The sequence below is a fragment of the Rhinatrema bivittatum genome, chromosome 2, assembly GCF_901001135.1.
Source record: "Rhinatrema bivittatum chromosome 2, aRhiBiv1.1, whole genome shotgun sequence".
NCBI classification, from domain to species: domain Eukaryota; kingdom Metazoa; phylum Chordata; class Amphibia; order Gymnophiona; family Rhinatrematidae; genus Rhinatrema; species Rhinatrema bivittatum.
In genome coordinates this window covers 528443133-528457321 of record NC_042616.1, presented here as the reverse complement: position 1 = coordinate 528457321, position 14189 = coordinate 528443133, and the positions used below count along the sequence as shown (strand labels likewise).

At 39.6% G+C, this 14189-nt stretch overlaps 1 protein-coding gene across 5 annotated transcripts in view; it reads left to right on the top strand.

The window, feature by feature from the left end:
• Positions 1-14189, top strand: part of KCNG2 (potassium voltage-gated channel modifier subfamily G member 2) — a 232801-nt gene that overhangs the window by 215591 nt on the left and 3021 nt on the right. The window lies entirely within an intron of this gene.

Here is a 14189-nt window from a genome sequence, read left to right as displayed (position 1 = left end):
AATATTTCCTGACATTGGTTCTGAGTTTTCTCCCTGGAGTTCATTTCATGACCCCTGGTCCTACTGATTTCTTTCCAACGGAAAAGGTTTGACGATTGTGCATCATTAAAACCTTTCAGATATATGAAGGTCTGTATCATATCACCCCTGCACCTCCTCTCTTCCAGGGTGTACAAATCCAGATCCTTCAGCCTCTCCTCATAAGCCTTCCAATGCTAACACCTCACCATTTTAGTCACTCTTCTTTGGACCGCCTCTATCCTGTCTTTATCCTTTTTGAGATATGGGCACCAGTACTGAATAAAGTACTCCAGGTGAGGCCTCACCAAGTACCTATACAATGGCATTATCACCTCTTTTTTCTTACTGGTTATTCCTCTCTCTATGCATCCCAGCATTCGTCTGGCTTTAGCTATCACCTTGTCACATTGCTTTACCATCTTCAGATCATCAGACACTATCACACTAAGGTCCCTCTCCCAGTCCGTGCTCATTAGTCTTTCACAGCCCATCTCATAAATTTCTTTTGGATTGCCACACCCCAGATGCATGACTTGGCATTGAATCCCAGCTGCCAAATCTTTGACCACTCTTCAAGTTTTCTTAAATCACTTTTCATTCTCACTACTCCTTCCATCCACTCTATAGCAAATAGACAAACTTTACCTTCTACCCCTTCTGCCAGGTCGCTCACAAAGATATTGAACTGAATTGGTCCCAAAACCAATCTCTGTAGCACTTCATTTAACACCGTTCTTTTTTCAGAGTAGGTTCCATTTATCAATACATGTTGTCTCCTGTCAGTAAACCAGTTTGACATCCACACTACTATTTTGGCACCCACTCTTAAGCTTTTCATTTTGGACTGTATCAAAAGCTTAACTAAAATCCAAGTAAATCACATCGAGTGCTCTTCCCTTATCCAATTCTTTAGTCACTCAATCAAAAAAATCAATCAGATTTGTATGACAGAACTTCCCCCTGGTAAATCCATGCTGACTCTGGTCGAGCAACCCATCAGACTGTAGGTAGTTCACTATCCTTTTCTTCAGCAGTCTCCATTAATTTTCCCACCACTGAGGTGAGGCTAACCAGCCTGTAGATTCCAATCTCCTCTCTGCTCTCACTATTGTGAAGCAGGACCACCACCGCTCTTCTCCAATCTTGCGGCACCACTCCCATTCCCAGGGATCTATTGAACAGGTCACGCAGCGGACCTGCCAGCACATCTCTGAGCTTCCTCAGTATCCTGGGATGTACCTCATCCAGCCACATAGCCTTGCCCACTTTCAGTATTCCTAGCTCTTCCCATACATTCTCTTCTGAAAACTGAGTTTCGTCTACTCCACACCCATCCCCAGTCCAGTTCTCTAGGCTGTACAGATAGAGAAGGGCCACTAAATGGGTGAAGGTTATGCACCAAATGCTCAGTGAGATGAGACTTAAGGTACTAAATGTGTATAAACCTAGAAAAGAGGACAAGTGGCAAATATGACAGACATTCAACTATCTCAAATATATATATATATATATATATATATAACATCAGAAACATTTCTTCACAGAAAGGGTGGTGGATCCTTGGAAAGCCTTCCAGGGGAGGTGATGGAGACAAAAACTGTAACAGAATTCCAGTAAGCATGGCATAAGCACAGACAATCCCAGAGCTCAACTGGGATCTATGGCATGTAACAGGAAGTAAACTGGGCAGAGTAGATGGGTCTTAAAGTCCTTATTGTTGTTATATTCTATGTTTCTAATATTAGCCAAGCCAGAGGGCTCATTTTCAAAGGTTCATCACTATCTGTACGTGGCCTCAGAGAAGGAAAATAGGGTGGAGCTATCCTATGCTATGAATATGAAAGAACCTATTGAGAGTTAAACGAGAAGTAATACATATGTCAGATGAAGTTCTAAGGGGAAGAATTCTTACTTCTGTAATGGTAACTGCAATTTTGAGCCTGATGGAACTCATCCATGAAGCAAGAAGGATATGTCTGGATGAAGCTGTCAAAAAAAGTGGGCTTCCCTAATAAAAACCAAATCACAAGGTCTGAAGAAGAAATATTCTTATTATCATGAGTCGTATAGTGCATACCAGATGTACACAGTGCTATACAGAGACGCACTAGGGACAGATATAGAACAGTAATTATTCAGTCTGATAAGAGAAAAAATCAAATTAGAGAATTTTATTTCATTCTGGTACTTTTGCATGTTGTTAGGCATTAAACACATTGTTTATCAAAGGCTAAGTTACCGGCCATTCTAAAATGTTGTATAAATTGAAACCTGGCTAATTTTAGAAATTGAGAAATTTTAGAAGTCTTGGAAGATTGAAGCCAGACTAAAATTTGATTCAAGACTTCCTACAAATCAGTTGAGAATTGATGCCTACCTAAACTTTTTTTTACTTCAATGTAGGTCACCTTTTATTAAAATCTCATTAAGAATTGTAGATTTCCATTAATTTTAAAAGGTTTTCAATGGGAACCATTGATGTTTGTGTGTGTATGTATAAATAAAGTGGGTCTGTTACCTATGCAGTTAAAAATATGCTTAACTAAGATGACACTGCAGCCGAGATAAAGCATCAATGAGATCAAGTTGGTTTAGTTTGAGTCAGCATGGATACCATAAGATAAGTTCTTTTTTTTGCTTTTTTGTCCCCCTGAAGAAGTCCTATGGGAGAAACAAAGACCTTTATAGGGGCTAGGAATGTTTATCTGGGATATTTGTGCAACATGTTTTGTTCAATCATGGGTTAAAAACTACATCACTGAATTTTACTGCATCAGTAATTATAAGTGGATGTTTTTTGCCAGTTATAATTAAAATATTTTTATATGCTTACACGGCCATTTGGTCACAGTTTAGCATTAAAATAAGATTATGAACTAGCTTGTTCATCCAATTTAAATATCTTTTTGAATATCATTTTGTGTGTGTCATATTTGGTTATTATATACTTATACATAGTATATATTACTTTATTTAGTCTACAGATTTAATCAATTGTGTATCTTACATATAGTAATCTAGGGTATGTACAATACAAAACAAAATTAAGTACAGGAACAAAAAAATCAAAGAGTCATTAAAAAGAAAATACATTATCAAATTAAATATATAAAACAAAGCTAAAACAATAATAAAAAGTAATATCCAAGTTAACAGTATTAATTAGGTTATAACTAACAAGTTTACAATCTAACAGAAAACAATAATATATTAAATACAATACCAGAAATTAAAAACCATAAAATCATTAAATGCCATAAAAAAAACAACAGAAGAATTAAAATCAAGAATCATTAAGTAACATAAAAATAAAGGAAACCCTATTTAAATGGAGGGAAAGGCTTTCAAAATAAGAAAAATCTTTAAAAGTTTCCTAAACTTAAAATAATCCTTTTCTAAATGTAAGTCTAAGAGAAAAGAATTCTAAAGACTTGGCACAATGTATGAAAAACTAATTTCCCTGGTAGTTTCTAACCTAATCTCATTGAGGGAAGGTAACACTAGCAGTTCTTATCGAGAAGAATGCAATAAACGAGCAAGACAATGAGGAACAATAAAGCTCAAAAAATATGTTGATGAACCCCAAAGTAAAGCTTTGAAAGTCAAACACCCTATTTTAAATTTAATTCTCAAAGATATCGGAAGCCAATGTAGTTCATACAGTAAGGAGTGACATGGTCATATTTTTTCTTTCCAAAGATGAGTTTTGCGGCAGTATTTTGAACAGTTTGCAATCTTGTTAATTGAACAGATGTTAATCCATGAATCAGGGCATTGCAATAATCTAGTCTTGATAATATAAAATGTGTTAGAGTCTTGAGATCAGAAGAATTCAAAAAAGATTTGAGATGACAAATGAAGCACAGAAAGAAATATGAACTTTGAAACAAATGTGAAATGTGATCTGAAAAGGAAAGAGCTGTATCAATATGGACACCTAAGGTGGTGATGACGTTTTTTGCTTGAATTCGTTTACCAGCCATAGTAGGAGGAGGAAACTGAGTAGTATCCTGTTTTCTGGAGAACCAAATTGTTTCAGATTTATCAGGATTGGCCATAAATTTGAAGGATTTTAACCAATTGGCCAATTCTGTCAAGCAGTCATTGATTCTAGTGAGAGAAAATGTTGAATTATGCTTGTAACAAGCCAAAATTTGTATATCATCCACATAGAACTAACCAGAAAATCCCATACTCTGAATCAAGATAGCTAGGGGCACAAGGAAAATATTAAATAAAATAGCAGAGACCCTTGGGTAACACCACCGTTAGTAAAATGAGTTGCAGTCAGTGAGGAATTCCAAGAGAAAGAATAAGATTCAAATGTTAAACACGATTTAAACTAGCTAAGGAATTGAGCTCGAATGCCGGACAAGAAGCAATTGATGGTCGACAATATCAAAGGCGGAACTCATGTCTAAGCATATTAATAGAGCTGTTTTTCTCCTTGTCCAAGTATTAGCTGATCTCATTGATCGGAGAAGTAAGGGCAATCTCAATGCTGTGTCCTTTCCTGTATCCTGCTTGCTATGGATGTAAGACAAAAGTAGCATCTAAGAATGTAGAAAGTTGGGAGTGAACCAACCGTATGTGTGTAGGAAATAATAATAGGAAAGCAAATTATATATAGTGATCAGCAAAACAAGCCATTAAAAGACGTGGGTGTAATTGTGAAGCACTTGTTATACAGGAGCGCTCAATGGCATGTACGGTATTAACCCTGACCTTCCAGCTCACCTTCATTCCTGCTTCTTCTCCCGTGCTGATGCTCTGACTATCGGTGGGATTCGGAAGAGGGTGGGGCAGACATGCGAACAATAAAGTAAAATCCTTATCTTTTGTACGGCTGCCCCCCCCCCCCCCCTTCGAAACGCAACCTGGAAGAATCAGACGGGCAGATATGCAAGAGAAAAGTTGTACTTTCTATTCCAGAGCCACCCACTATCCCCAGCTCTCACAGTTCTCTCTCCTCCTCCAGCGCTCTGATTGACTTAATTGTTTACTGTTGTGACATACGTGGCCATGTCCTTTTCTATGTAATTAATTAAAAGTGGAAATAAATGCAAAAAGGTTGCTTTTAGCTTTCTTAACGTTCATGCATATTATGGTACAATAGTGAAGATGGGAAAAGCTGAAAATAATTTATTGAGTAAAAAAATCATTGTCTCAGGACACCATTTAGTAAGTTATGCTCAATGCGTTCATGCTTGCCACTGGCTTTGGTTCTACTTATAGGATAAAAGTCAGCAATATTTGTCATGCACACATAATATCTGGCATATGTAAAGGGACCAGTGCTTGTCCCAGTTCTGTATAGACAGTGGAGGGCATATTGTGGTTGTCAGTGTAGTGCGTGGGCTTAACCATTTTGCTCTGGCACTCCCCTCTAGGAGTGTCCACAATAGCATAGTCCAGAGGTTGGTCAAAGAAGAGCAAATATATTCTGGTCAGAAGGTCTGGAGTTGAGAGAGAGAGCAAGTCTGTCTCTCATCTCTCTGCAGGAGTTTGGAGTTTAGAGAAGGGGAAAAACCTGCCTTCTGCCCAGTGTCTTCAGAGTCCCTTAAGATGCAATATCTTTAAGAAATTAGTCCTTAAGCTTTAATGCTAAAAATTGCAAGGTCATGCATTTGGGCTGTAAAAAGCCAAGGGAACAGTACAGGATAGTGGGTGAAATTGTTATGTGCACGAAATAAGAGAAGGATCTGGGGGTGACTGTATCTGATGATCTCAAGGTGGATAAACAGGTAGATAATTTGAAGGCAAAAGAAAGAATAATGTGTGGATGCACAGGAAGAGGAATAGTTAGCAAAAAAAGGAGGTGATATTGCCCCTGTATAAATTCCTGCTGGGATCTCATTTGGAAAACTGTGTATAGTTCTGGTTGCCGCTCCTTCAAAAGGATATAAACAGGATGGAGTCAGTCCAGAGGGTGCCTGCTAAAATGATCAGTGGTCTTCATTGTAAAGTGTAAGGGGACAGACTTAAATATCTAAACATGTGTACCCTAGAGGAAAAAGAGGATAACGGATATATGGTAGAAACATTTAAATACCTCTAGGGTATCAATGCACAGGATGCAGGCCTCTTTCAATAGGGAAAAAGGCTCTGGAACGAGGAGGGTCATAGGATGAGGATGAAAGAGAATAGACTGAGGAGTAATCTAAGGAAGCATTTCTTTACAGAAAGGGTGCTAGATGCATGGAACAGCCAACCAGTGGAGGTGGTGGGGACAAGGGCAGTATCTGAATTTAAGAATGTATGGGATAAACACGTGATATCTCTGAGGGACTGTAGAGCTGAGCAGTTGGTGTGGATGGGCAGACTAGATAGGCCATCTGGTCTTTTGCTGCCAGTCATGTTTCTATGAGTATAGAGGGTCACGTAGACAGATCCTCATGGTGGTGCTTCTGAAACTTTCCTGAGGGATCCCCTCTTCGAGGGAGTAAAACCTCTCACCCTGGTTTTGCCTTTCTATGAAGAAAAGAAGACTCTGTTTGTGAATGAAGATCTTCACAGGAGGAGGAATGTCTGGTGCCCATCCAAAGGGAACCAGCAGTGTGGAAAGAAGAAAAGAGAAGAGAGTTGCCCATCTGGTGCTTTGTTCATGAAGCCCAACGGAGTCCAGAGGAGAGAAAGAATGAGGCATGCAGGAGAAGGATTCAAGCATTGGATAGTCAGGTACCAAACAGGGTCCTTAAGAGGCAGAAGCCCAGTGCAGGAAAACGAGCAAGAGGATCCCAGGAATGTGCACTAGCAAGGATTAGCAACTCTTTTGTGAAATCTCATTACCTGCTTTGGAATTTCAATACTGAAAGACTGTACCTGTTGCCATTTTCTACTCTGAATGTTTTGGTAAACATTTTTGTTTGTGGAACACCAGTACTTTATGTCAAGTATCTCCTTGGTGCTATACCACTAAAACTCCTTGGGGCCCTGAAGGAAATCCTTTGCCTCGTCGAATGCGCACCAGGATATTACATGACTAAGCCCTGGGATATGGAGAGTGCCTACAAATTAAAGTCGTATCAAGAACTTATATATTCCGTCTGTCTCTTACACACAAATACCTCCTCCTTTCCCATTGTCTCATTTTGTCCCATCAGCCTCGCACAAGGAGGATCATCAGCACCAGGAGGACATTTAGCGAGGTCCAAGGTTGGCACCCTAACCCTGGACAAGAAGCTTGATGGCAGTAGCGGCAGCAACATTTTTAATGGGGGCCAGGCCTGATGCCGGCAGCCCATACATGAAGCAGTGTGGTGGCGACAGCACCTGTACTTCCAGTGAGCTATGATCACACGAATCCCTGAGCTCCCGCCCTTCATCACCAGCCCTGCCTACATGAGACATATACATTGGAAGGCTGCACTTCCAATGGGAGAGATGGCCTTTTGCACAGTGTCTCATGTGCTACTTTGCAAACTGCACATTCTCCTCCTGACATTTTAAATCCTTTTTCCAGCTGCCCAATTACTTAATTAGGACTCTCGTCATGGTAAAAAAAAAAAAAAACAACCCATACTTTAGTGAGTACATATTGCAGTCAGTTCAGCTCCACAGAGGCAATTTCCAGAATTCACTGAAAGAATTTCTTTTGCATTAACAACTTAAAAGAAACATTTCCAAAGAGAAAAAAAAATGGTCTCCAGTACTTCAGTTATTTAATCCTAGCCATTAGACATCATGCGAGGGAATACATAAAGAGGGTTTTTAGTTGACCCACAGGGTTCCTTTATCTGTGGGATGTGCACAACATGTAAATATGAAAGAACTAAATCCCTCAAGAATCAGAGTTGGCGAAGAAACCGTTGAGAAAATAAAGGCATTTATAAATTCTAACACAGCGCTTGCTGCACATTGTCCACAGATGACTAAGCCCATGTGCTATGTGTGTACACCGAGTCTTTACTGCAGTCGTAGTCAGGGGATATTCCAGGTCCAGGGATTTGTCTTTCCAACTGACAGGGAGAAAAGTGGTCCCTTGGGGGAACACTGTCTCACCTAGGGCAGGAACGCTCTTTCCCGTTTCCTTTAATAAAGCACATTATGAGTTAAACAATACAAAATAAATCAAAATGCCCTTAGCTACTTACAGTATATATTTACGGGAGAGGGGCTTAGAACTCAGCTTTTTTAATATCTTTGGATAATGTAGTGTAGTTGTGTTGTTAGTCCACTTGAATACTTGTAAATAACATTAGGAGCTATCATTTTCTCAGACTAACAATATTCATTTCTTGATAAGCTTGTATGAGACTTGATTCTTTTGATAAGATCAATTGAAAATGAAGATTTATAACCTGGAGAAAGAGCAGAATATGGAGAGAGAGAGAGGCTGGGTGCCCGCTCCCAGCCCCTCTAAGGAAGGGTGGGGGTGAAGAGTTTGCGTTTTACTACAGTAGCGAGACTGACCGGAGTACACAGATTCTCATTCTCCTGCTTTCCATTCTGCCTTAAACTCCTGTCTGTCCTTGAAACAGGTCCCTGCTGGTCTGAAACACAGACTTTGTACCCTGTTTGCAGGTGTGAGAAATGTTTCCCACCCCTCATCCCCCCAGGTCTGGTTGGCTGCTTTTTGATTTATAAGAGATCCTTGCATTCATAAAGCACAATTTTTCTGATGATTTAAATTTTTTTTCCATGGTTATTTACTTTTTAATTAGATTTACTTCTTTCACTGCTCAAGAGCTGATTATTTTTTTTCTGATTTTATCACATGAAAACCCCTGGGATAGTGAACTTAGAACTCACACATGATCATACATAATCTTTTTAAAAGTATGTAAATATCTAAAGAAATATATTTCATTCACTTTTCATTCTTTGATAAATTCTATTTGATAATAGTAGATAATTATTGATAGCCCCATAGTGGAAGTTCACCTAGTGTGACTTCAATCAAATGAGCAAGTACAGGTATGAGACCTTGGAAGGTGGATTTTACCTGGTTTTCTAATCAGACTTATTATATGTTTTTGTGTTCTCTGTTTTTATCCATTAATAATTCTCATTGTTTCTGTGTTGCCCTTGTTTATATAGGGCGACTATTGACTTGAATAATTATCTTGGATGGATTTTAGAGTGTTTGGATGGGGTTCATGAGTCTCTTTCCAAACTCCTGATTTGTGTCTGTAGTTGTGATAGATATTGCCCTCTTTTCTTCCAGAGATTCTCTGTAGTAGCCCTGCTGGCCTGCGATTCCGTTTGGTTTCAAGAACTTGTGCCATGAAAAGTGGTTGTCACTATTGTGCTTTCTATAGCAAAGGCTGGCACTGGCCTTCACTGGAACAGTGCAGCAGCAGATGCACTGCACATGCTTGGTTAAACAAACAAACAAACAAAAACTAAACATAGTAATCAAGTCACAGAACAAGAGAATATAACCCAAGAATATAATCCACTGAAAAAAGAGGCAAAACACTGTGAGAACTTGAAGCATGTGATGCTGTGCAGTATCTCACAAGTCATGCAAGCCAGCATAAAGGGTGAAACAACTATCACTTCTTGTAAATCGGAGTCTTCCTGGATATCAGATATGAAAGGAGCACTAGAGGAATTCTCTGACAAGGAAGCTGATTTGTACTGAACCATGCTGCTCTGAAAATGCTGTACAACTCCCAAGCTAAGAAAGATTGTACCTTTGGCTGAAAGAAGGTTTTTGGTTCCATGTTCACGTCGTCTCAGACTCTTTTCTTCTGATCACGGCATCATTCTTTATCCAGAAGGAAGCCGTTCACGGCCGCATGAGGACACTTCAAAGATGAGTAATCACAGTAGCAAAGGTCTCCCCAGGTAGAGCTCCTAAGTATTGATTTTTCCCACAGGAAGAGCCATGCAGGCATAGCATGGGCTGCCTCAATAGTCCTTGTCCAGAAGAGAGCTCAAGGGGCACAGATATAAATGGTAAAGGGTACAATAACAGCGGCCCACGTGTTTAATAGTCTAAAGGCTTGTAATATGAAAAAGTTGCACATTTTGGTTTCTAGCACACGGGCCATGAGATTTATTTTCAGCTATGTCTGACAGCTCATTAACAACCCTAAAGTATGCAAAGCCCTTCTATCTCTTGATAAGCCTATAAATCACACCAAGCCATAGTCGGAGGAACATTTTTTCTCTACCTCAAAATGTCAAGCAAGAGCCACTGACTAAAAGAACCATTAATTCTGTGATCCCACAAAGTGATGAATGAGAACCTATCTTGGAAAATTAATTACTGCAGAGACGTTACAGGATCTGTAGTGCTTGGAAATCAGAAGGAGATGCTTCCAGTCTCTGGGAGGGAAAGGAAGAGGGAAAGTGAAGGTGTAGAAAGGCATTGCTTGGTGGTAATCCCCTTGGCGACTGAGTGAAAGTAGTGTTGTGGCACTGTAGTGTAGATGGCTGATTAGCATTTTGACCACCAAAACTGCACTGCAGTACAGCCCCTCCAGAAGGGGAACAATTAATAGGGAAAAATGTCCTACATGACACTGTGTGTCAAGTTTTTAGATTTTATCACTAAAGTTATCGGATGGATCCAAAATTGCTTTTGAGATCGTTTTTTGGAAGGCGATAAATAAATGTGACATAATTATCATATCTATGTGGGATGTAGTTAATCTGTATGTGGGAACATTTTACTTGCTCAGTAATAGCTATTTGCTGTACTCTCAGGTCAGCAGGAGCAAATTGCTTCAGCCCTAGTTTTTTTGTATTTGAACCTTTTTATTGTCACAATGAAAGGTAACATGTCCTCATCCAAAAGAGGAATGAAAAAATTTATAATGGCATTTGAACATGTACATGTACAGTGTAGTACAACGATGCAAAATAAACTTGATTCAACTTTCAGTTTCTCTAAGCAAAGTATTGGGGCTGCCATGTTCATCCACTTGAATATATAGAAATCCAAGTTGTAGATGACGCCTTTGTCTTTAACTATCTCAGTAAATCTGTGGCTAGCTTTCCAGAGCTGCGCTGGCCTAATGAAGGAAACATATAGCTCTTGGAAGCCAATCACAGATGTATTGACTTAGACCAGTAAAAACAATTCATTAACCTATTATTAAGAAATAACTACTACTTGAAATTGCTGCAAAGTTTGTATGGGATTGAGATGTTTATCTAGAAAATATAAATGCTCAGGTTTGCTTGAATATTTCCTCAGGATTCTCAACACCAAAAGATATCTAAAATGGACCTTTTTGTACATGTTACTTTCAAAGCTGAAATTTTTTAGACCTGTTTTATTAGGTTAACACAGAAACTTAGAACCGTGAGGGTGGAAAAAGCCCAAATCAGCCTATCTTGCTTGCCCAGCCACAACAACTGCTCAGCTTCACCGTAGTTTCTTGTAAGCAACCTCAGTGAGATGGGAGTAATGAAGGAAGAAGTCTCCACATGTTCATATGCTTTTTCCTTTTTAATTACGTGCCCAATGTCAGAAAGCATGAGTTTCCTTTCTTTATGCTGTTTCTTGATAATTAAAAAAAAAAGGGAAAAAGGACGACAAATGGATAGACAATATAAAAGAAATTTAAAACTAGGAGAGGACCAAGTCAGTTCTTAATCCCCTTGAAACATCTGGTAGCCCATCCCAGCTCTGCTGAGACCAGCAGACTCATTAACCTAGATTTTTTCTGCCAGCTCAGCTTTTACATGTAAAGGCTTTCAGCAGTTGCCTGGACCTGGGCGTTGGAGGCTATCGTTAGGCACTAGATCTGGTAACTGGAGGAGGTTTGTGGGCAGCATTCACACCCGCACAGGAGGAGCAGTAGGGGGCCAGTGGTGGTAGGAGAGACTGGTAACTGGTTAAAGAATAGGACACAGATAGTAGGCCTAAATAGTTTCCCCAACAGAAAGAGGTGAATAGTTTGCTCTTTTAAACTTCATATAGGAATCTGTAATGGGACCAATGTTGTTTAAAATATTCATTAAGTGATCCGGGAAAAGGCGCAGTGATTAAAATTATCAAATTTGCAGATGATATACAATTATTCAAAGTAGTTAAAATACAAGCCAATTGTAAGGAATTGCAGGAGAACCGTGCAAGACCGGGGGACTGGGCATCTAAATGGCAGATGCAATTTAATATAAACAAGTGCAAAGTGAGGCACATATAGGAAACACAAATCCTAACTATGAGGGTACTTTTCAACAGTGTGCATGACAGCAAATACACATGTAAGTAAACTGAAAGCTATACCTGTATTTTATAAACTGCACGGTTTATAAAATAAACCTCACAGTTTATAAAATATTGTGTATCTCTGTGCACATTTTCTTAATGCAGGGACCCACTTACTTTCTAAACCTATTTTTATAAGAATACATGCACATATTTTATATCGAAAGAAATGTAGCATGTATGTCTTTATTTACTGAATTTTATGGAAGGAGGAAGGTATTTTATAAAGTACGCCTGAATTCTACTTATGCAAACACTTACTTGTGCACATACTTTTGATCACCAGTTCACTGCCACCTCCACCAGTTCACCCTGACCCTCACCCCCACCCCCACCCCCAAAAACTGCAGACAAAACATGGAAGCAGAGAAACATGTCTGCAGAAAAAGAACATATGGCCTGCTTAATCCGCCCAGCTGCACAACTGCTCAGGTCTACAAACCCTACCACTCCGAAAAAGGCAAGTGTGATTTCTTTTCCACGACTCAGAGAGCAAGCGTGCATCACTTTCACAATGCTGACCCATCCATGCACAAACTACCAAACCCCGCTGTGCAAGGCCCCTAAGCCCTTTTTTTTTTCTTTCTTTCATTTAGTTTGCACGTACTCTAGGCTTTTACAAAATACTGCTGGTGCGTGTACATGTTACTTACATGTGTAACTTCCAATTTTACGTCCTGAATCCTTTTGAAAACTACCCCCGATATGTATCCAATGCTGGGCTCCGTATTAGGAGTTACTGCTCAAGAGAAAGAGCTTGGTGTCATTGAGCAGGACAACACTGAAATCTTCAGCTCAGGGTGCAGCAGCAGCTACAACACAAACAGAAAGCTAGGGATTATTTGGAAAGGAATAGAAAACGAAAAGGGAATAAAGTAATACCTCTTTATCAATTCATGGTGAGATCACACCTTGAGCACTGTGTGTGAATCTGGTTAACACATCTCTAAAAAGATGTAGGAGAACTAGAAAAGGTACAGAGAAGGGCAACAAAATTAATAAAAAAAGGATGAAACGACCCCATTGTGAAGAAAGCCTGAGCAGATTAGAACTTTTCTGCTTGGAGAAATAACTGAGAGGGGATAACAGAGGTTTATAAAATCATGAGTGGTACAGCATGGTTCTTTACTTTTTCAAATAGTACCAGGTCTGTGGGACATTTCAAGAAGCTTAATTGGCAGTAGATTTAAAACCTAACTTAAGAAAGTATTTTATCAGTCAATGCATAATTAAACTGTAATTTGTTGCCAAAGAGTATGATCAAGGCTAGACAGTAACTGTAAAACGAGTTCACGTGTGCCTATACACGCGGTTATCTGCACGCGAGTGAAGATAACGCTGGAATTTTAAATTGTGTGCGCACACGCATACGTATGTTTTAAAATGCACCAGCTGGGTGGAAACACGCTCCTAATTTGAAGAGGTTACTTGAGCAAGGCTAGCGCGTGTGTCTTCCATAGGATTTTGTCAGCTTTTATGCGCATATGTAAGCGGGTTTTAAAACATGCGCGCTTGCGGGGCACATTTCCCAGTTTTCCCAAATGGTCCACCAGTTTGTCCAGTTAATTATCGAGGTCTTGCTGATCACTCTGGTTCTTCATCCTGCATGCTGCCCAGTTGACCCGGACCGCTCAACCCTGTCCTATAACTCAAGATCTATAGTCTTGGCTCCTCATCAGAAGCAGCAGTAAAGTTATGCGGATATCTAGCGTACGCACGTTGCAGTTTTCAGCTTTAAAATACAGAGTTACGTGTATAAGTGTTAGCCCCACCCCATAAGGCCCATTCCCCACCTCTTATTTTTCACGTGTGCGTGGGTGCATACCTGCATAATTTGTGGCCTTTTAAAATCCACGTTCCTTGTGCGCGGGCAGTTTTGTACAGTACTTTTAAAGTCAACCTCTAATATTATAGTGGAATTTAAAAACAAGGTTTGGGCAAGTTTCTGAAGGACAGGTCCATCAACGGTTATTAGCCAGGCAGACTTAGGGATCACAAC